General features: G+C 36.1%; 2 long non-coding RNA genes across 10 annotated transcripts; both read right to left on the bottom strand.

The window, feature by feature from the left end:
- Positions 1-2129: 2129 nt before the first annotated feature.
- On the bottom strand, positions 2130-14590 carry LOC109213611. Of its 9 annotated transcripts, XR_002066042.1 has the most exons (10): positions 14499-14590; positions 14258-14376; positions 10143-10247; positions 9911-10038; positions 4874-5027; positions 4502-4769; positions 3154-3361; positions 2981-3073; positions 2808-2899; positions 2130-2724 (listed from the first exon to the last, which is right to left on the bottom strand). It is a non-coding gene; the product is annotated as an uncharacterized LOC109213611 (long non-coding RNA). The 9 variants fall into 9 exon arrangements; XR_002066038.1 differs by lacking the exon at positions 14499-14590 and having other exon boundaries at positions 14258-14487; XR_002066039.1 differs by lacking the exon at positions 14499-14590 and having other exon boundaries at positions 10143-10226; positions 14258-14487.
- A 138-nt stretch (positions 14591-14728) lies between these two features.
- On the bottom strand, positions 14729-17224 carry LOC109213610. The gene is made up of 3 exons (XR_002066035.1): positions 17011-17224; positions 16770-16901; positions 14729-14918 (listed from the first exon to the last, which is right to left on the bottom strand). It is a non-coding gene; the product is annotated as an uncharacterized LOC109213610 (long non-coding RNA).
- Between the last annotated feature and the right edge of the window lie 4052 nt (positions 17225-21276).

Raw genomic sequence — 21276 nt, 5'->3', positions numbered from 1 at the left:
TTTGCCCGAGGGGCTGTTTACATTTTCTATCGTTTTACTCATTGTTTTACTCACTTGTTGAAACTATTGAAAGATGTTTTAAAAGAAAAGGGTTTTACTGAAACTATGTTTATTTTTACGAGATAGTTGCTTTTTGGACTGTTTTGGAAATGTACTGTATTTGGTGTAGTGCTGTGACGTGAGATTATCTGTTTTCTTACTGCTCAGCTGCTTTTACTTTTATTACTTGCTGAGTTGGCATACTCACATTACTCCCTGCATCTTGTGTGTAGATCCAGGAGCCTCGGGACGCAATAGCGAGTGCTGATCAGTCTTCCAGTAGGTCTCCGGAGTTGGCTAGGTAGGTTCTTGGCGTTTGCAGCCCTGCACTTCTCCTTCTTACCTTACTTAGATTGTCTTAGTATTTTATTTTCGGACTATGTTAGCACTTTCTTGTTCTTAGACGGGTTTGTAGTTGCTCATGACTGGTGACACCCCGATGTCGGGCTTGTGTTGTATTTCCGCACTGCTTATCTAAACTTATATTGTGAGATGTTTTGTTAATTAATGGCTTAAAAATGACGTTTATGGAATAACGGTTCGACTGGAAATTGTGTCGGCTGGCCTAGTTTCACGATAGGCGCCATCACGACCGGGTCGGTTTTGGGGTCATGACATTAGGCCTTTTTTTAGGCGAATTACTATATATATATATATATATATATATATTAGTTTAATGAAATTATGGCATAAAACTTTCCCTCTGACAACAAGTAGATAAATGTGTGATGCATGGCAAATTGATGTCTTTACAGATGTTTCCAGATAAAGTTCAAAATGATGAAGTTACCATGTCTAGGATGAGAAGATTTTCTGCTAAGAAAAGGAAAGTGAATAAGGAAAAATGTATATAAAGCTTTTCTTTCTCTCAATATTACTACAATTTATTTTGGAGGTTTGGAGACAGGCTCTTGAGTCTAAGGGTTTTAAGCTGAGCAGGACGAAGATGGAATACCTGGAGTGTAAGTTCAGCACTGAGCTGGGGGAAGTGGACGTGGATGTGAGGCTTGAATCACTGGTCATCCCAAGTAGAGGCAGCTTCAAGTACCTTGGGTCGGTTATCCAGGGGGGAGGGGAGATCGATGAGGATGTTTGTAGGATGGATGAAGTGGAGGTTAGCATATGGAGTCTTGTGTGATAAGAGAGTGACACCGTTACTCAAAGGTAAGTTCTATAAAGCGGTTGTTAGACCGGCCATGATGTGTGAGGCTGAGTGTTGGCCTGTAAAGAACTCACATATCCAGAAGATGAAAGTAGCAGAAATAAGGATGTTGAGGTAGATGTGCGGGCACACTAGAATGGATAAGATTAGGAATGATGATATTCGGGAGAAGGTGCATGTGGCTCCCATTGATGACAAATATGCGGGAAGCGAGACTCAGATGGTTCGGGCATGTTCAGAGGAGAAGCCCAGATGCACCGGTAAGGAGATGTGAGCAGCTGGTTGTGGAGGGCACGAGAAGAGGTAGAGGGCAGCCTAAGAAGTATTGGCGAGAGGTGATCAGGCAGGTTATGGCGAGGCTTCAGATTTCCGAGGACATGACACTGGATAGGGAGATGTGGAGGTCGAGTATTAGGGTTGTAGGTTAGGAGGTAGTTTGAGTCTTTCCTTACTTTGTACCATTGCGAGACCAGTCTGGTATGGTTTTTATCTAAGGTAGTTAGTGGCAATGTTGTGTCTTACTATTTCACTTTTCAGCGCAGGAACTATTTACTAGCTATCGCTTTTGCTTTGCATCTTTCTTCTGAATTTCATATTGTTCCTGTTTTTCATATGATTTCTTTGTTGATACTAATATTGTTTCCTTTTGTCTTTTTGTTTTCTTGAGCCAAGGGTCTTTCGGAAACAGCCTCTCTACTCCTTCGGGGTAAGGGTAAGGTCTGCGTACACACTACCCTCCCTAGACCACAGTAGTGGGATTTTACTGAGTTGTTGTTGTTGTTGTTATTTTGGAGGGAGATTAGACTTGTTCCATTATAACCAACAGGTCCAGAAACTGCAGTATGAATTCTAACATTTTCAGAATAGCAGGGATGCCAAAAAGAATCTTGATGTGACTAGAAAGCTTCTGTAATAAAGCTTTTACAAATGACTTCAATGTTTCCTTGAAGAAAGAAAAATTACAATTTACTGGCTCTTCTTTTTCACATAGAACAATCTAAATAAATATCCTTCAAACAGTGTCTAATGGTGATACACCACAAATTAAAAACATACAAGAAGAAACAGGAAAATACAAACGCACAAATCGACAATTTAACTTAAGGCATGCGGAAGAAACCAAAAGGACTAAAATTAGGTTACTATAAAGGTACGCTTTATAGAGTAAAATAGATTTTTCAATGTACTAACCCGTTATATGATTCAATTTATTGATCACTTGAAGATGGTGATGAAGGCTGATCAAACACTATCTTTGCAAGTTGTGCGTATTTACTCCCTAGCTCATCATATTTACTCTTTAGCCCTTCCAAACGTCCTTTTAGTGATTCATTTTCTTTTACAGTAGCATTTAGCTTTTCCAACAATGCAGCTTTAGAGGAGTTACCACCTTTCAACTCCTTAGCGATTATCCCACCACCAAATCCAACTACATGACTCTTTCGTTGAGGTCTGAAGCACCTTTCTACAACCTCAATATTTGTAAGAGACGATTCAGATTGCACCAATTCTTTGATTTTATCCTGTAAAATAAAAAAATAATTTAATTAAAATAATACAACACAATTAATAAATAATATAAATTGAAATTTATCAATAAACATACATATTTCTCATTGGTTTCAGGTTCGACAAGCTTGTTGTTCTTCTTACGAATCTAGAAAATATAGTTGCCACATCTAGTACCATCTTTACCTCCTTTCACATTAAAATAAACAAGTCAAAGAAATCTTTATAACAAAGATGAGGTTTCTTAATAGAATTATAATATTTACTCACCTATTCATAAATTATCTCCCTAATTGGTTTACTATCCGTACGATGAGGCATACTCAACTTAGACCTATTGACCGAGTTTCTTGTACTTGTCTCCTAAATTAACAATATACCGGCAAAATTCTGGTTAGCCACTTAATATAACACAATGTTAATAAATAGCTATGAAATCATACCTTAAATTTTTCAGTAAAAAAATGCTCCTTGATTAACCATTCCCAATCACTCTTGTCTACCCACTTTTGGAACATCTTTTATAGCATAACAGAATGGCTTAGACTTAATATTCTTGTGCATCGATCATCTCCAATTATTCCATAACTTTCTCATATGTTTCAAGACATGATCTCGTTGATCATTTATGTCATCACTGTCAAATTTGTCCTACAATATTTCACAAGTATAATTAAATATGAAACAACAAATAGGAAAATATCACGCAGCTGTTGTTACACTTTCTGCATCATAAAGAAGCTATGGAAAAAGCTAAACATCACGGTAAACTACCATATCTACTGCAGCTGCATTTGTCCCTTTATCAGAGTAGATTCGCAGACTTAATATCCCTCTAATAAATAGGAATAGGGAATATAAAATAGATTTGCAAGTTATCACAGTAGATTCGAAAACTTAATATCCCTCTAATAAATCAGAAATGAAAAATAGACTTGCAAGTTATTCCCACAAATGCTCCGTACAAAAAGAGAAACCCCCATCTCCATATGAAAATGCCTATCGGAAGGGATAAGGAAAAGCTTCTGAAGGTTCTTTTTCTTCATCGTGTTGATCCTTGTTTGAAGGTATTTGATTGACAAAGTCAAATAGTTAACGATGGACAAGTACCTTTATACAAGACCTCGTGTTAAACTGAATATCATTGAGATATGCTGCTGATTTTTGTTTCTTTTTAGGGAGGAATTATAGATGATTTTCTCTCACGCTTAATGTGCTGTTGTTGTGCCCTTGTCCAAGAATTGTATGAAGTGGAGATACGTGGGGCTCATGGTATTTACTGGAATCCTCTACTCACATTTCCTTCTGTTAATGCCTTCAACTAGGGTGGATCTGTTTTTCTGTATTAACAAGATCCAAACTGGAAATCTTAACACTATGTGTTGCACTACGCTCACTCTTTATAGGTTCACGAATGATGCAAAGCTATATTATGCAGGTACAGGGATGACGAAAACAAGTCCCCCGCCTTCTCAATTTATGGAATCCTAGAAAATTACGATTGGCATTTTAGGGCTAATTTTTTAAGTAGAATTATGCAGAGTTAATAACTTATTAACTTGTCACTACTGGATTCATGCAACATGACAATTTCTGCCCGATTTTCTACCATTCTGTAAAGTAATTCTTAGTAATCCAGATTCAGCTTGTACAGAATATATTCTATAGTTTTCAACGGTTTATTGTCCATTACTTAAACTGTGGTTGACAAATCAGGGACTATCTCTAAGATTGTATTAACAAGTAGAAATGGAGAAGACAAATCAAGAAAGTAATGCTTTAAATCTTTACCGTAACAGCTTCCCACATGTGTTGTAGCTTATATTCTTCGATGTTTGCCCATGAGTGTACACGCAATGGGCATATTACGATCACGGACCAATATACCTAAGTGTCACGTAAATGAGGCATGGTGCTCCCCAACAACCCTATTGTGATAGAAAGTGACGCGCAACTTTTCTCCAACTTTGAGTCCTGCAACTTTTTTACACCTATTTGTTCCTCTCACTTCTCTGAGTGCCCTGCATCTCTTCTTCTTCATGGGGAAAAAGAGTATCACCTTCAAATATTTGATCAAAACCAAGAGGTGCAAGACTATCATTATGAGTTAGGTTATTCAGATCAGAAGCTAATACATTAAAAGCTTTACTTTTCCAATCAAACCTCTTTGTTCAGCATTTACTCTTACAGAAACCAATGCTCTGAAGCTCTGTCCTCGCCCCCTTGCTAAGGTACCAGGTGGAACGTACACATACTTAACAGTCTTCGAACTTGATTCCATTTTAGACTTTTGATATTTTGATGGATTCATGTCAACCTAGCAAAAAAAAAATTGAGTAATAGATGTCTATAATGTCAGTATTATCATATATGATCATATGAAGGTCTATGAAAGAAGCTAGGAAGTTACATGACCATAGACAACAGTAATAAAGATAATTTACAAAAACATGACGCATAGAAACCTGGAGATAAACAAATATTTAACAAGTCAGATTCATCATATAAGAACATATAATCAGTTAAGAGAAAATCCACTAGTATAGTTTTAGAATCTTTTTCTGAACTTGTAAATCAAATGGAATCCAGTACAAAGCTTCCCTCATCATAAGTGAGTTGCCTAATTAAATAAAGGAGTTGATAAATATCCAAACCTTCATGAGTTCTTTTTCTTTTCAGTTGTGAAGAATGATCTAATTCCTCTAAATCATCAATATTTTCTTGCAAAACCTCAAAAGTATCACGAGGTTGAACTTTGTACAACATGCCAACCTTTATCGGAAAGATCGTCAACGTAAAAAACTTGTGATGCTTGGTTAGCTAATACAAAAGGCTCAGTTGTTTTCAGAAATCGCTGGCGGTTAACACTTACAAAGCTATATTCATCTATTTTAACCCCCTTTTCTTGGTCATACACATCAAAACACGTACATCGAAATAAAATTATTCTTCCTCCACCAGTAAATTGTAATTCTAGTATATCTGTTAGTTCTCCATAGTAATCAATGTTCTTATTCTCTTCATCTGTCTCTCCAGCTACAACCATCCCACAGTTCTGAGTTCTCAAACCTTTATCTTAATCTTTCACGTGAAACCTATATTCATTAATAAGGTACCCGCGATGACTTGTCACGTATGGCGTGGGACCACGTGACAATGAGAGCAAATCTGCCATTTTTTTTACTATCATTGCATTTGTGTAATCCTGCAACCTATCAAGATCAAGCACATAGTTTAGCAAATAATATTTACAAACTTGGTTTGAAAAATATTAATATTAACTAGTACTCACCTTTTCTTTTAACCAACCAATGAATTGCCTATAAGAATTTTCTTGAGAGGTATCAACTGGAGTTAGTGAAAACTCTCTACATATAATTAAAGCATAATAACATGTTATTTTAATGGAAAAAAATAGAAAAGGTACATAAAAGTAAATTATTGAAACAACTCATTACTTACTCGAGAAATGGTTGAATTTCATCACAATTCTTCAAAATATAAATATGTGCTTGCTCCATTTCATTTGAATCAAGTTTGTGTGGTTTGCCACCTCTTAAAGCTCTTCCGGGATGACAAAAAATTGTTAAACCTCCATCAGATTCTATAATACCACCATCATAATTTCATTCAAGGCGATTAAACTTTGTTTTCATTGTAGTATATACCTTGAACATAAGGTCATACATTCAGTTGCTAAATATCCCCCTGCAATAGAACCTTCTGCGCAAGCCCTATTACGAATAAATGGTTTCATAAAATAAATATATCGCTCCATTGGATACATCCATAGATATTGAGAAGGTCCAGCAATCTTAGCTTCATTAGCTAAATGAATTGGCAAGTGCTCCATGACATCAAAAAATGTAGGAGGGAAGACTTTTTCTAGCTTGCACTCAGTTATTGGGATTTGGGCATCTATCTGCTCTAATTCATCCACACTTAAACATTTCGATCCAAGTACGTTGAAAAACAAAGACAACTCAATAAGCGGTTCACACACAGATTTGCATAGCATGCCCCGTAGAGCAAGTGAGAGTAAATGTTGTAGAAGAACATGTCAATCATGACTTTTTAAACCTGAAATTTTGCGATCTTTAAGGTTGACACACTGGGAATATTTGATGAAAATCCATCTGGGACCTTTAAGTTCTTCAAGAAACTGAAGAACCTGTGCTTCTCTTCAGGAGATAATGTGTAACATGCCGTTGGTAAGTCATATTTATCCCCAATTTTTATTGGATGCAATTCTTTCCTAATGTTCATTGCTTGCAAATCCAACCGAGTGTTTATGGTGTCTTTGGTTTTTCCTTGATATTTAAGATTGTCCCCAAAATATTATCACATATATTTTTCTCAATGTGCATTACATCTAAGTATGCCGTAATAAAAGAGTTTTCCAATATGGAAGATCAAAGAAAATACTCTTCTTATTCTAATTATCACTCTTACTCTCATGTGATATTTTATTCTTCTTCGTTGGATCGTTTGTTAGTTGTAACCCATATAAATCAGCCACTTGATTAAGTATATCATCACCAGACAATTGTTTTGGTGGTAATCTTCGCTCCTTAGTGCCATCAAATGATGCGTTATCATTCCTCCATTTGTGATTAAGAGGAAGAAAGCGTCTATGGCCCATATAGCACTGTTTTTATAATTTTGTAACCTAATTGAGTGAGTTTCTTTATTGCAGTAGGGGAACGCTAGTTTTTCCTTTGTAATCCATCCAGACAAATTTTCATAGGCGGGGAAGTCATTAGTGGTCCATAATAAAGATGCATGTAACACAAAGTTTTGTTTTGTTGACGCATCAAAGGTCTCCATTCCAAATTCCCACAATTTCTTTAATTCCTCTATCAAAGGCTGGAGATAAACATCAATAGCATCTCCAGGACTCCAGGACCAGGAATAATCATCGACAAAATAAAATTTTCTTTCTTCATGCATAGCCAATATGGTAAATTATAAGGAATAAGTACCACAAGCCAAATGCTATACGGAGTTTTGGAATTTCCAAATGGTTGAAAACCATCGCTAGCAAGTCCAAGTCGAACATTACGAGGCTCAGATGCAAAAGATTGATGAAGTTCATCAAACGTTTTCCACGCTATTGAATCAGCTGGGTGCCTCATTATTCCATCATCAACTCTTTTGTCATGGTGCCATCTCATCAGAGAAGATATTTTCGAGGACATAAATAATCTTTGAAGTCTTGGCTTTAGAGGAAAATAACGTAAAATCTTGGATGGTATCTTTTTTCCACTTTTAAATTTGATTTTCCCGCTACGTTTATCCTCCTTCTATCTAGATGCACCACAAACTTCGCAAGACTCAAGAGACTTATCATCCTTCCAGTATAACATACAATCATTCTTACATGCATCAATTTTCTTGTCAGAAAGTCCTAGGTGCCGAATTACCTTCTTTGCTTCGTAATATGAATCTGGCAAGTTTGATCTATCCGGCAATAAATCTTCCTTCAAGAGCTTCAACAACATTGTAAATGACGTGTTATTCCAATTACCAATACTTTTGATATGAATCAACTGTACCAAAGTAGAAAGTTTAGAAACTTTTGAATCTTGGTATAATGGTTGCTCAAAATCTTTTAAGATCCTATAGAATCTTTTGCTTCAATATTTGGTTCCTCCTAAAACTTCCCATCACCATCATTGTTCATATTGTCTCCTTCAAAAGTGCGATATAAATCTCTTAAAATTTCATGTATTTCATCCTCACCATCACCCTTTTCATTGATCTTATCATCTACAAATTCATAATCTGAAGAAGACTCACCTAATCACTCCCCATGGTGATACCAAAGGGTAAATTTTGGACTATTTCGTATTCTATTAAATGTGACCTAACCAGCTCACGTGTTCCTGAAATTGTATTACAGCATTTGACGCATGGACAACGTATTTCACGTGTTTCTCCCAATCTTTTAAAAGCATAATCCAGAAAGTTCTCCACCCCAAGTATGTAAGCGTTATCAAGTCGATCATGAATAAGTTTCATCCATTGCTAATCAGGTGCCATAATCTGGTGCATAGACAAAATTGATATACATATATAGTAAACCAAAAAATATTAGTACAGCAATGAACAAGAAGTGAACATAAGCGAATAAAAACATATTAGTCACCTTTACTAAGGAATATTAGTCAATCTACTTCGAAGATTATTTTTACAATCCGTTTGAATAATTTCTCACATCCACCATTTCACTGGCCTATAGCCCAAGTAACAGCTTTAATGTTTACAATAAAGGATGAATAAATATGTTAAATTTTAGTACTTCTGAAAACTGAGAATATTTTTTGTAAGGATTTTATAATTAAGCTACAAATCAGGGAAACTAAAAAAATTACTCTATATTGATGCTCTTATAGTGTGATTGTTGATTAAGAAAATAGTGTTATTTCAGGAAACAAAATAACCAATCAAGGAAAAGAATGTGAAAGAATTTTAAGTGAACAACTAAAAATTCAGGTAGAGAAACTGAAAACTTCAGGGCAGAAAAAAATGACTAAGAAAAAGGGATCATGTCTAGTCATGTTTTACTTATTCATTCAACAAATCAAACAAGGAATAGTCAAATCAACAACTTAATTCCTAAATAAGTCATGTTTTACCAACATTCTGGCACTTCAAGTCTCCTATGATATTAAGATCAATTTTTCTTTGGTGTTACTTTAAAGTTAATAGCTAATTTTGCTCATGAGTCATCCTTAAATTAGAGTCCATAACACCAGATACATATATGTTACTTTGTACATAATACAACCTTCAAACAGAAAAAGAATGAATTCATAACTCACTAAAATACTACTCCACATCAGACTCTATATAATTGGTATGCAAAAATCATGTAACAGATTGGATTGTAGCAATAGATTTGGTGAAGTTACAATATATGGAATGCCAAAATCACTTAATAGATTGGAGTGTAGCAATATATTTGGTGAAGTTACAAATTTATTTTTCCGCAAAGTGAATTAAGTGATTCAGAGTGAGTATCTCAGTTAAGTACATATCGAGTGAAAGCAACAGATATTGAATATGACATTAGTGTAATCTATTTGCACAACCAAGACCGAGTCATTAATACTGAAATGTCAAACCAAATAGACCAAATTTTTCAGATAAAGTTTAATATCACTAACTGAATTAACTGAATTGATATTAGAAACATACAACTCCAAGCCATGCTCCTCCTCCTTAATGTCCAATTTCACACAAAGAGGTTGGCGAGACGGCACATCCTCATCAGGATTGATTTGTATGAAGATTATGTTGTAGCTGCTTCTAAAGCTGTTAACTATCTGCTCGTTAATGGTGAGAACCATCAGTTTAGAGTTTTCCCTTAAGACTCTTGGTTTTAATCATATGGAAGAAACATCTAGGGCGTTTGTATGGATATCGTTACCTAATCTGCCTCCTATGTTATTTGCCAAACGATCTCTACTGTCAATTGCTTTAGCTGCTGGTGAACCAATAGCTGTTGATAAAGCTACACAAGAAAAATCAAGGCCTAGCACATCAAGAGTAAAGTTGAGTTGGATTTATTTGATAAGAAACCAAATAGAGTAAGGATTCACTATATGGATGAAAAAACCGATTGGAATATCAAACTCTCCTTATTTGAGATGGTTTGAGTGATCCAGGGACGGTGAAGAAGACAATCAGATCGAGATCACAGAGATTTAGCAAGCAGAACAGAGCAATTTGAAGATCATAACATTGTGTGCTTTTGACGATTTGGAATGAGAATATAGGAAATTATTCCATAATTACATGTATTAAGAATCCGTTTTGTTCTCCTTCTTTTATTGGGTAAATAATGAGCACCTTCATGCCTAGATGATTGTAAAAACTTGATTGATAAATGTTGTTTGGTGACTCATTCACTTTGTAAATACTTATGACACCATCTTGGGGTATTATTAAAGAAATGAGCTAGATTTATCAACCAAAGAAGAAAACTTGACCTATTTGGATTAACCCACCTCATAAAAAATATAATTTAAGGCTGCTTCAGACTTGATGCTGAAACAAGGTGATGCCAGGGACTTTTTGAATGCAAAGAAACAACAAAATTTGAATGCAAGGTGATGCTAGGGACTTTTTGAATGCAAAGAAACAGCAAAATTTGGAGCTTGCTAAATCTACAGGATGTAGTAGGCTCAACAATGGAGAAGGACAATCCTAATCCTAGTGTGACGGGGACTGCTGTTGCTATGCAGACTTAGCCAGCTGGTGTTGTTAGGTCATGGTACTGGTTTGATTCGAGATACAAATGGTAATGAACAACAAGAGGTCACTCTGGCTGATCAAGGAGGTAGGAGTGGTAAGGTTGATGCTATAGAAATTGGGCAACTGAGTAGGGATCAATAGAAACCTGTTTCTAAACTCCCTCGTGACATTCTAGTTGCTACTGCTTTAGTGAGGATTTACCAGGCTGTTGGTTCTGCTCTACAAAATCATAATATTGCACTGAATTCTCCTAAGGTTCAAACGATTAATGATCGAGGTGTAGTGACTGCTGTAAATGCGGAAAAACCAGCAGGTTCTAAAGCCATAGCTGTGAAGAATGTTTCTCAGGAGTTGGAGGGGGAAAAGCAAATTGCTAAGGGCCCTGGTGTTGATCGTATTCAAGCTAAGGTTGCTACTAAAATTGATGGGCACATTAATACTAGGTAGGAGCAGAGTAATGATCATAAAAAAACAGTTGTGCAGGAGAAGAAAACTGGGCTGTGTGATCGACCTACTGGTGCAATTGAAATAGCTAAAAACCAGCAGTTTTAAAAGCTACTGGTGTGGATGATTAGGGGCAAGATGTTGAAGGTGTTGTTGCTTTGGATAGTGCAGCACCTAAAGGCGTTAAGGCAGTAATTACATATAGCTGATCATGCCACTACTGGTGTAAAAACAACTCTTATGCAGGAAACTGGGACGCTAGAATCTGCTAAGCAGGAGTACACAGCTTCAGTGAAATCTGGGCAAATCGTGTTATCTCCTAGACCTACTGAAAATTTAACTATACAGGAGGATTGTGCTAATGATGAATCTACTAATCCTAATGAGATACTGGAACAGGCTGCAAACTCTAGTAGCACGGAAGGAGTGGATGTGAATAGAGAGGAAGGCTGGAGTTCAGTAACACGCAAAAAGAAGGCATCAGCTAGAATTCTTTCTCCGAATCGATCTGCTCGTGACAAACATTTTTGTAGTACAAATGCTTATGATGTTCTGATGGTGGAGGATCAGCTAACAAGTGCCAACATAGAGAAGGATTCAACAGATAAGAATGGGCAGCTTGTGGTAGTTTCCAGTAACTCTATTAAACCTGCTAATGTTAATGTTACTACAATTGGAGCTAAAATTCTAGAGAGCATGAATCCTTTGCAAGTTCTGCCTGGGTTTTTGCATAATCCAACGGAAGGACTGTCTCTTCAAGAGGTGAAAGAAAACAATGGCATAGCTGGGGTTGGTTTGAATACATCCCAACATGATATCCCCTCCAATGATTTGTTTGATCGATCTAGCAACATGTTACAAGTTTCAAACATCCAGCAAACTTTATCCATGATGTCGTCGGCAACAAAACAACCAAAAGGAGGGGATGACTACACAAGATAAGAACATGATGACATGATAAGTTAAGATGAGTTTAATGATGAACCTGTCCAGAATTTAAACGAGCTACAGGAGGCAGTTAGCTATAAGTGTAAGACATGGGATGTAGATGCTTTTGAAAAACCAGCAGTTATTAAACCTACTGTTGTGCACGATGAAGGGCAAGGTCTTGAAGATGTAGATGCTTTGAGTAGTATAGCTGTTACAGGGCGTGATCGAGGAAACAATACTAAGAATCATGTAGCAGTGGCAGTCGAAAAGGCTGGAATTGAAGCATCTACTATAGGTTCGAAGTTGGAAGCTAATGTTTCATTGAATGCAACTGGTGATCGACCTACTGTTGGGGCTCCTAAATCTACTGCTGCACTTGTTGATGTAGTTGAAAAACTAGTAGGTTTTTTAGCTACTGTTACACAAGATGAGGGGAAGGAACGTGAATGAGTTGATGTTATGGATAGTGCAGCTGTTACAGGTGTTAAGGCAGTGTTTGAACAAGCTAAACAGTCCCGAAAAGGTTTAGCTGATCAGTCAAAAGGTAGAGCTTGGACAGTTGTAACTCGATACCCTAGCAAAAGAATTTCTCCGGGTCTTAAAAATCAGATTATAGCATCAAAGAACACTGATGTTTCTAATTCTTTTAATGCATTAATCAATGATCATGAACAAGTCAGGAAAGAAGATGGGAAGATTTTGCAAATCGTGATGCACACTCAAAAGCTGGACAAAACAACACTCCAAACAGGTTTCCAACTCAACTAATAGTGCACTCCAAGAAGCTTATTCTGCTTCATCTTCCAATACAAAAAATTCAAAATATTTTCTCAAAGAAGTTCAGAGGTCTTTTTCTGTATTTGGCAGCTGAAGTATCTACTTAGGCTTGCTGAGAGTTCTTTCAAATTTTTTTAAATTCCGTACCAGTCTAACGATTTCTAAATATTTTCCTTCTGCAAATTTTCTCTCTTTCTTAGTTACGAAGTCCGCAAAGCTTGGATAGAGTCCAAGCTTTGCTGAGACTACATAATATTGACTGTATGTAACCTGTGGGAGTAAAGGAAAATTCCTCCATCGAACTAGCAGCAAACTTCTATTGCTACTTCTTTAAATATTCCCAAAGTTATTTCTATACGGCTGAAGAAATTGTTATGCACAGTACTTTTTGTGTTTCTTTTATAAATAAACAGAGCAATTTATTCCATAAAACAAGCACCAAGGAAGGAGTCACAAGCATATATTAACATTTTATAGCTCAGTGAACTCAGGTGCACTTAACTAGATCAGAATACAACCAATTAGCAACTTTACATCAAAAGAACCTACTTCTTCCCTTTCCTGCTATATAATACTAACTGGTCATTCCGCCTAGTGCTTCTTCCTTATGTTGTAAGCTAGTGTTTTCCTCCCAAACAAAAAGAACCATAATTCTTAACATGTGAGTCAGTTTACCCTCCAACTTCATTATTCCGATACTCCCCCCTTCTCCCTCCTATCTCCCTATCCCTACAAGTTTCAGACATCCAGTAAATTTTTGTATTTTGTGTTATTCTTTCACCAAAGTGAACACTAACATCCATATGCATACAAGTGTGATCACAACCTTATAGTTATACAACAGCTAAAAATTATCAACTTTAATTTTAGGAGGACCAATATTTCGACAGTTATACTTGGCACTCAGTGAAATTGATAGTACGAAATTGACATTCAGAATAAACTGTTAGAAAAGATGATTTAATCGTGATAGGAAATATAGCAGTTGCTCATTCAAAACAGATATCACTCAACAGATGGGGAGTCAAATCACAATCTATGCTCTGGCCTCTCTCATCCCTGCTCCTAGTTCAGATGCCTTTTCTAGCGAAATTATTACTCAATTCACATAGAAAAGGGTAAAATTTTGAACCTTACCTTGATGAGAAGAACCTCAAAGATGAGAAGTTGTTGTCAATAGAGGTGACGAGCAGCTTCGTTCGCTAATTCGCTGAATTTTACGAACTCTAATTATTTGAATTTGTCGCAGCAGTTCTCTGCTAGTTTGTTCAAAACAGAGGTTTACGAACTGTTAGAGAAGCCAACGTCTTTGAGCTTATTAGGTTTACTAGTAGGGGTAGCCCGGGCTTTGCCCGCGCCCAATGTAAACAAAACCTACCTTGTTTATATTGTGTACTTCTGATTCTCACCATAATATTTGGCCGTTCGCTTGTCAGGATGTCTCATAATTTTTTTGAATGTTTCGTTATTGATTTTGCAAGTACTAAAGAGAGATATAAATAATACTACTATTGTAAATAAAGGTACATGTGATAATATCTGCAAAGACCCAAAAGCAAAGCGTAAAATGTTTTTTGTTCTTTGTCTTCTAAATTCAGTTTCCAACATCATATAAGTTCGTCAAAAAGTAGATCGAGCTGAGCCTGTTGTGAACTAATTCATCATAAAGGAAGACATGTGTCGCAGGCGGACGCCCGATAACGTTCGTGGTGGTGCTTCAGGATTCCAATGTACTGCATTCAAAATCAAAACAAGCTTGCCTAGAATGTCCGACTTCAATAATAATAGCTTGATTGATCTGCACAAGGTAGAAGACAGTTAAAAGGAGGATCCATGAAAATATTCATGATGACTTTTATATTGTTGAAGTAGAATCAAGTGAAACTTTCTATAAATATTAGTAGATGAATAGCACAACTGATGTACGTAGACGTATTGGTAATGGCCGTAGGAGAGCATACCAATTTACATTTGATAACTCAAGTGAACTTGGTAAAACCATATCTCAAGAAGGTTGCCCACGATTAAGTAAATACATGCTACTTTCATTAAAATTTCAGATGTAAGCCATTTCTTCTCAAAGAAAGCATACAAGACCTTCTAGTTGGCAAGTTTGTATCTTTGTGTCAAAGGAATAAACTTTACTGATCGAACTTTTTCAATAGAGTCAAATTCGTCCATAACTTTACTGATCGAACATTTATTTGCTAAATGAAACCATCAAGACCACTTAACAATTGTCATCTAATGTTTTTCTACAATACAAAATGGAAAGAAGGCAGGTACGAATAACATTTTCAGTATCTTATGCCAGAGTCTAATTTCTAGCAAGTCGGAACACTATCTGAAAATAAAAACACCAACTAAGTTTATTTCTGGCCAATAAGAAACCACTGAGCTTGGAAAGTAGGTAAAGAACCCCATTCGATGTTTCAAATTCAGCAGAGTTAATTTTATACTTTGAAATTCGCTCTCCAACAACATTTTTTGCAGTCCTGTAAGTAGTTTGTTTATACAGTTTAGCACAAGCTAGTTATCTATTCAAGATACTTTTAAGAAATGAAGAGTACGTTGTCCAATAAGGACACGTGCTCAAGCAATTTATTGAGTCAGTCCAACTTCAGCAACACAGAGAGAAAATAATTATATATACATAACTAAGCAACTTTAAAAATGCAGGTTAAACATGTAACTGAATACGTAAAATAGAAAATGTAATCTCTTTCGGCGAGACTTTTTTATCGCAAGTGTAGTTATAGCAATAACTCTAATTCTTGCTCTAAAAGCAGAATGTGTATTTGCACTATATCGTCTCCGCCAGACTACAAATATGCATATCAACTGGCGGATTAATTAATTGGACAATAGTACTATAACTACTACGACTTAGCACAATTTACGCAGTTCAGAAATAGTATTCACCGTAGGTGTTCTTTTCTCTTATATTATTTACGTGATAGTAAAGCCAATCTCAATTGAAGGAACTTAAAATCTCATAGTTTGTGAAGGTAAAATTCGGCATGGGAAATAAGAAGTGATAATACAAAACTTCCAAACAATGAAGGACTAAGTCATCTTTTTTCATGTAAATACAGGGAAAAATTGAAATAAACCAGAAGCCCATTAAAATTATAGCTCAAAAGTCAAATCCACGAAAGTTACAGGATCATCCATTATGAAAGCCCCAATTTTTAAAAATGATAAAACCTTCAAATACCCGGAAACCCCAATTTCTTTTTAAGTAGTTTCACAAAAAATAAAGATAAAATTATAATGAGTATTCGAACAACCCAACAAGAACCCTGAAACAAAACACAAGAGACACCCCTATGAAGCAAAAGAAACAGAACACCTGAAACAAAACACAAGAGACACCCCTATGAAGCAAAAGAAACAGAACAGTAAAACTAACCTTTCAATCATGTGATTATCTTGAGCAAATATAGAATTGCAAAAACACAATAAAAACCACAATCTCCTGTTAAACTATCGCGCAATATATAACAGAAATTGATGCGCATCATGCAAAAAGACATAAATCAGCGGAGGAGCCAAGAGAATCTAAACAAAGAGACGACAGAGATGCGGAGGAAAATCTTGGTATTGCAGAATATTAAGCGGTGATAGTCAGGTTAGCTTGCGAAATTACCTGTGTTGCCTTTCTCTAAATAGCTCAAATCCACCGGTACAGGGATACCACAGGAATTTTGCATAGCACAATAACATTGTGAAGACGAAATTTCCCTCCAACAAGCAGACATATTGACGAACTTCTAACAATCTTTTAAAGAAAAAGTAGAATAGCAGAAAAATAAAATAAAGAGAACTTAGAATTCACATAAGAAATCCAAAATAAATTAATAAAAACAGAGAACAAATCAAAACCCAACCTCAGTTTATTTTCACCTTTCTGAAACGGATCTTAAGACTAAACTAAAGAAAAGATAGAAAAGATCGCTAATCAAGCCAAGATCCCAAAGATATGATCTTTTTGCAGAAGAAGAAAAAGTTGAACGGAAACCATAAATAAAATGAAATGCTGAAGTGATTGGAATATGCCTGCTCTTTGTGGTAGATGTGAATCCAAAAAGGCTAACTGCTCTAATTTCGTCAAATTATTAGGTGAGGTCTGCTGGATTTTGGGGCAATTGATGCTTAACCTGGAAGTGGATGCTTCTAACAAGTTCTGTTGAATGAGTACAAGGTTGAGCTGTATATTAATGAAATTACAAAGATACCCCAGACAAATTAGAAAATTCAAGGAAACACACGTTGACGGAGAGGTGCCTGTATTCCCTCTTCTAACAAGTTCTGTTGAATGAGTTTTTAGCTTTGAGGAATTGGGAGTCCACGTGTTGGCAACGTCAGAAAGAGACAACAGCTACAAGGTTGAGCTGTATATTAATGAAACTACAAAGATACCCCCAGACAAATTAGAAAATTCAAGGAAACACACACGTTGAAGGAGAGGTGTCTGTGTTCCCTCTACTAATAAGTAGGAATACGAACTGTTTAAGTCGACGTCTTAGGGCTTTTTCCTTTTTTTGGGTGGGGGTGGGGGGTTGGAGATTTGGCGGAATCTGGGTTGGGAAAAAAAGAGGGAAAAGTTTGCGCCACTTTTTTATTAATTAATAATTATTTAATGACCGGCTGCGTTATATTTTAACGGCCGAATATTATCCCCTCGTTAATATTGAGCTAAAAATTAATTTTAACCACTGAAAAAAATTTGGTTGCTATAAATACACTTATAACGGCCGGTTTTATGTCCCTTCGTTAAGAAATGATCGTTAAAATCAAATTTCTTGAAGTGATGTACAATCTGCAAAATCTTTAAAAGTGAAACATGCAAAGTATCAGGGTTGAATAATCTTATAATGCGTCATTGATAGATAGGAGAAGGAGAAACCTATAAACTAGGGTTACAGGAGAGAGAACAAGGGCCTACATTATAAATAAAAAACAACGTTAAATCTAATGCCTCAATTGTTCGAAGATGGACGATTGATAAAAAGTTACGTACAACAATGTTTCATGTTCTTTTAGATAACATTGTGAAGAACTTGACTAGTATATATAAAATATTAGATAATATTTAAATAATTTAAAATAATGACTTTTAACGAGTATATTCATGTTGATTGGATTTTCAAAGTGTTTTATGCATCTAGAAAAGAATTTGATAGTAGATATATTCTTAAATTTGACAATATCTCAAATTCATGAATTTATTCGATACTTTAAGTTATCCAAGAACCCATGGGTTATACATAGGATTGGTTTCTTCAGGAATCATCATAAGCAATTTTCAATTGAAATTTTTTGTTAGTAATATTGATAATAATGTAAAATTCTAGATGCGGAAATAGAAGAGCATATCAAATCAGACCCTTCTAATCTTATATGATATCTTAAATGTACTTAACTTTCCTTCTAAGAGAAGTGTATCTTTATTCCTATGTAAATACCATGAGATATGTGTTAAGTATATTATCTTATAGTTCCGTGCTGTTTATTTTTCTACTATATGATTCTATATTATAGCATGAAGAAAGCAACAAATGCAAATATTAGGACAATGGTCTCAACGTCTTTAAAAGAAAATGTATAACTTTTTCGTGAGTTTGGCTCAAAAGGTTTTTTAATTTTATTTTGGAGTATTTGGCATAAATAGACGTGTTAGTATATCATAGTCTTTTTTTTTCTTAAAATTTTTTAAGACTATGAAAAATGTATCTAATAACACAATTTGGTGTAAGTTTAAGTGTTCAATAGGTACAAAGCTCAGTTGAGTGAAAATTACTGCCAAGTTTTAGAGGCCACCTATGTATTTGGCAAAATATTATAGGAGTAGTATTTGATTAAAACGTAAAAATATTATCGAGAAGGGGTGAAATTGTTAGTAGACTGTATTTGTAAAATAATTCTGGAAATATAAATGAGTATAAACAGAAATGAACATAAACAGAAATGACATAAAACCAATTCGAGCCCACTGAATTCACAGTGTTTCCTTAAGGAATTTAATCCCCTCCTAGTACCCAAGGTTATGGATTATTTCCTCCCAAGATAGAACGAATTACACACTGGTGTAGTGGTACTTCAAACCCCAGTGTTTCAGCGAACACAAAGTTCGGTAGCAAATCACACTTACTTTTTGCTTTGTTTGATGCTAAAAGTATGCAGACGAAGGAGAAGAAACTCAGAAAATCGTAGTGAAATTCTGAGCAGAATAGTGTTGTATTTATAGCCAAAGTTAGGCTGAAATCTGAAGAGGTGCAACTCTTCAGAATGGCTGTTTATGCAAAACGCCCACAGCATAAATGCCATTACATAAATGGCCATTTACTCAATAATAAAGAGGGAAAATAAAGAGGGAAAATTGAAGAGGGTAGTTACTTTTCTGTTACCAAAACAGAAAAACGGATTGGATTTAATATTAATATTTTGTTATTAAAACAAATATTTAATAACATTTCTGTTAATATTTTACTATTAACAAATAAATTTGGTCCAAAAAGTTAATCAATCAATCGATCATTTGACCAAATCCAAATCCGAATCCGAAGCCGTAGCCGTAGCCGAAGCCGAAGCCGAGCTGAGCGAGCGACGACGACGACGGCGCGAGGCTTGCCTTCTTCTCAACTCTTTAAGAGCTAGAAGAAGAGCAATTGCTTATATACCCATAAAAAACCTCTTCCTCTTCCAATATGGGACAATGCCCATTTGCCAAGGGGGGAACTTAAAATTTCACTCAAAAATTTTATTTCCCTCCATTTCCCATTCACCCTCTTTTAAGTATTTAATATATTAATTAAACACATCCAAACCCCAACAATCCCCCACATGAATGGGGAATGGCTATATCACGGAAGTATGCATGAAAAACTGTGTGATTCACAAGTAAGGATTAATTGCATCTGGATAAGTAGGTTTCCCTTTGAACTTTCCGTAGTGAACTTATGTCGGATATACTCGATCAATCGGTAGATTTGATATCTTTGAACCGTCGAACTTTAGTGTATACCTAGACAACCACAAGTCACACAACCAACCCTTAACCGTCTTTGGTTCTCATTGTTGTGTTCTTTTCAGCCATGAACACCGCCTGGTTTCATAAGTGCGTAGAGAACTGGCCTTACAATGTTCTCCTTGAAGCGGCTAACACTTCACACTTACATAGGTGATTCCTAAACGTGTCATCCCGTAGATACACTATTTGATATACCCCGTATCAAATTTAGAAATCATTAAAAAGCCTTAATGTTTATCCTTGGTACTGAACATTGTCTCATCACGAGAATGGACCAAAAGTTTAGTTGACAATGTTGAACCGTAATAAATGACTTTGTTTGATCTCCTTGAACCTAGATCTTGGGATCTCCAGTCTTCTAGGTAGAGTTACCGCCACTATGACTTGTTCTCGGCCACAGTCCCATTCCCCTTGATGACTTCTCAACTACCTCTCTAGTTAGGCCTTTTGTAAGTGGATCCGACACATTATCACTTGACTTTACATAGTCAATCGTGATAATTCCTCTAGAGAGTAATTGTCTAACGGTTTTATGTCTTCGTCGTATATGGCGAGACTTACCGTTATACATAACGCTCCCAGCCCTTCCAATTGCCGCTTGACTATCACAATGTATGCATATTGGTGCCAACGGTTTGGGCCAAAATGGAATATCTTCCAAGAAATTTCGGAGCCATTCAGCTTCTTCACCGGCTTTATCCAAGGCTATGAACTCAGCCTCCATTGTAGAGCGGGCAATACAAGTTTGTTTGGATGACTTCCAAGATACCGCTCCTCCACCAATAGTGAATACATATCCACTTGTGGACTTGGAATCAGTTGATCCGGTGATCCAATTTGCATCACAGTATCCCTCAATGACCGCAGGATATTTATTGTAGTGCAAAGCAAAGTCCTGGGTATGTACTAAATACCCCAAAACTCGTTTCATGGCCATCCAANTTGGGGTTAGCAGGCTATTACCGGCGATTTGTGCAGGGCTTTTCATCTATGCATCACTCTGACCAGATTGACCCAAAAGGGGGCCCCGTTCTGTTGGTCCGATGATTGTGAGGAGAGCTTCCAGAAGCTCAAGACGGCCTTGACTACGGCACCAGTTCTTGTATTGCCTTCCGGTTCAGGG

Source organism: Nicotiana attenuata, unplaced genomic scaffold, assembly GCF_001879085.1.
Source record: "Nicotiana attenuata strain UT unplaced genomic scaffold, NIATTr2, whole genome shotgun sequence".
NCBI lineage: Eukaryota > Viridiplantae > Streptophyta > Magnoliopsida > Solanales > Solanaceae > Nicotiana > Nicotiana attenuata.
This window is presented reverse-complemented; position numbering and strand designations above follow the sequence as displayed.